The sequence below is a fragment of the Vombatus ursinus genome, unplaced genomic scaffold (assembly GCF_900497805.2).
Source record: "Vombatus ursinus unplaced genomic scaffold, bare-nosed wombat genome assembly UNPS02014798.1, whole genome shotgun sequence".
NCBI lineage: Eukaryota > Metazoa > Chordata > Mammalia > Diprotodontia > Vombatidae > Vombatus > Vombatus ursinus.
The window spans coordinates 64323724-64327028 of record NW_020954576.1 but is presented as its reverse complement, the minus strand read 5'-3'; positions in this window follow the sequence as shown (position 1 = coordinate 64327028).

Genomic DNA, 3305 nt, shown 5'->3' with positions numbered 1-3305 from the left:
CAACTTATTCTAAATTTACTGTCCTCTGAAACGTATTTGACATTAGATTTTAAGCTTCTTGAGAGCAGAGACTGTTTTTGCCTTTCTTTGCATCCCCAGTGCTTAGCATAGTGTCTGACACACAGCAGACCCTTAATAAATGCTTGTTGACTTGGTCATCTAATCTTTGTTTGAGGACCTCCAGAGAGGGAAACTTTCTGGGTCAGCACATTCCAATTTTGGATAGTTCTAGCTAGGGAGTTTTTCCTTACATAAAGCTTATATTTACCTCTTTGCAACTTCCACCCAGCAGTCCTAATTTTTCCTCTGGGGTCAAACAAAATAAGTTTAATCCCTGTTACACCAGACTGCCTCGAAAATTCTTGCTGGTAGGTATGATCTTGTTCTCCAGACTTAATAAATACCATCAGTTTCCTCAAATGATCCCAATTATGACACGATTTGGAGGCCTTTTCTCATTCAAGTTGCCTTCCTTTAGACACTCTCCAGCTTGTCTGTCAGTTTCTTTCCTAAAATGTAGTAAACAGAACTCAACCCAGTTCTCCAGGTATGCCCAGAGAGAGTAGAGAGTACAGTCACAACTGTCACATCTCTAGTCCAGGACACTATGGCTTTCTTAAAGCACCTTAAGAATGAATTAGCTATTTTGGCAGCTTTCATAAAGTATTCTGAATCACAATCCCAAAAAGGTAACTCATCTTGAGACTGTCCCACATAATGATAGCATCTTTGAACGTATTAGTCACAATGAGAGCCCAAGAGACCCAAGGACTGGTGAATTCTCTGTTGTCACATAGAAAAATACATCCTTCTGCCTCCTGCTATTGACTTGAGTTCTTATCACTTGGCTTGATCAGAACTCATGAAGAGTATTAGACTGGGCTAAGGCGGTCACCCTGCTGGAGGAAAGTGATCAGTGCTTTACCACAGACTGGAATTCTTTCAAACTTCCTGGGAAAGGATTGAATGACCCAAGAGACTGCCCCTCGAATACTGGCATTCTTGACCGTTTTTGTGTTATGGACCCAATTGGCAGTCTGATATGATCTATAGACCCTTTCTCAGAATAATGTTTCTAAATGCATAAAATAAAATACACAGATTTACAAAGGAAACCAATTATATCGAAATAAAGATATAATTATTTTCCTATCCAAATTCATGGAACTCCTCAGAGGCTAGCAAATAACCCCAGTTATTCCTGAGGTTACTTGTATCAAAGAATCCACAGAAGCTTAGTGTTAAAATGGATTTTAAAGATTCTCTACCTTCTACCAACTACAAGAATTCCTTCTACAATATTCCTGACAGATAGCTATCTAGTTTTAATTTGAACACCTTGAATAAAAGGGAACTCACTACCTGAAAGAGGAGCCTGTTGTAATTTTGGACAGTTCAGTATTTTGGTTCTTTATTTTGAAAATGGACATCATTGAATTTTCCATTAAGAAAATTATCATCATAGCTGGCATTTAGATAGTGTTTTAAGGTTTGCAGAATACTTTATATATGTTATTTCATTTAATTCTCACAACAACTCAGTGAGGTAGATGTTATTATCCCCATTTTATTGATGAGGACACCGAGACACCAATAGTTATCTGAGGGAGGGTTTGGACTCAGGTTTCCTGATTCTAACTCCAGAACTCTATTGACTGTACTACCTGGCTTGTTTATGTATTGGCATTAGGCACTGTGGGTACCTAAACAAAGAACTGATAGTACCCAGTGACTAGGGGTAGAAAGTACCCAGAGGGGACATTATCTCCCAACCTCAGTAAAGATTCATCCCAACTTATTCTTTGATCTATAAGCCCTAAGATGCCATTCCCAACTCTATTAAGTGTGAGCATTGGAAAGGTCAGAAGTCAGAGTTCTTACTTCAAATAACTGGCATTATATTATTATATTTGTGTTTTTCCTAAGAGATTGGCCATAGAAAGTTTCTCATTACATCCCCAGCACACTTGTGAAGACTAAGGTTACTAGATTTGTAGATCAGGTGAATGTTACATACAGTATATATAGATTTCAGTAAAATATTTAATGATGTCTGTCATGATTTCTTTGTGGACAAGATGGAGAGATAGGGGCCAGATGATACTAGTTAAGTGGATTTGGAACTGGTTGAATGACTAGACCTAAGGAATCAAGAAGTGGATGTCAGCTTAGGGAAAGATCTCTATTGATATGAGCCAGCCATCCAACCTTGGTCTTTTGGTGTTCACAATTTTTATCAGTACATGATTGAAGACATAGAGGACATTCTTACTAAATTTGCTGATGACACAAAACTGGAAGGAACAGCCAATACATTGGATGATAGAATGAGGCACCAGTATTTTGAAAAATCACTACCTTGAGTAGGAAGGACTTTAATTGAAAAGCTGGATAACGTCTATAGGAGTGTCTGAATGGTGAAGGGAATAGGGACTATATAAAGACTGATGGAGGGTACCGGGCAGTTCATCCTGGAGAGGAGCCAACTTAGTGGTGACCTGCTAGTAGTCCATATATTTGAAAGGCTATTATGTAGAAGGGGAGGGGGGTTAGAATGGTTCAGCTTGGTGCTAGAAGGTAGAATTAGGAGCATTGGGTGTGATTTGCAGAGAGACACATTTTGGTTTGATAGAAGGAAAGAAATTCCTAGTAATTAGGGCTATCCAAAAGTTGAATGGGCTGCTGGAAAATAGTGAATATGCTTAATAGTGAAAATACTGAAACTTAAGTATCCGTTATATGACAGGCCCTATGCTGGGAAGTGGTGGAGATGTAAAGAAGAGGTACCAATCAAGGAACATAGTGAGATCAAGCATATCTACAAGACACTTGCAAGTCTTTCCACTTCAGTACTGGTTTTGAATTTTTGATATCTTAATTCTTCATTATTTTTTGCAGGGATGATGGCAAATAACTCAGCTTTATTCCTGTAATGGCTAATATATGTTTCTGTTGGATCTACCTATTTTCCTATCCATTAACATTGCTGAACATAGTATCTTCTTCTTTGCTTTTTTATCAACAGTTCTTTAGTTTTTTTTTTTGTTATTCATTTGTTCAGTCATTTGGTTGTGTCTGATTCTATATGACCCCGTGACTCTTCATGGGTTTTTTTTTTTTTTTTTTTTTTGGGCAAAGATACTGGAGTGACTTATCATTTCCTTCTCCAGTGTGTCTCTGTTTTACAGATGAGGAACTGAGGCCTAGAGGTGAAGTGTCTTGCCCAGGGTCACACAGCTAGTAAGTATCTGAGGCCAGATTTAAACTCAGATCTTCCTGATTCCAGGCCCCATGTTCTATCCACT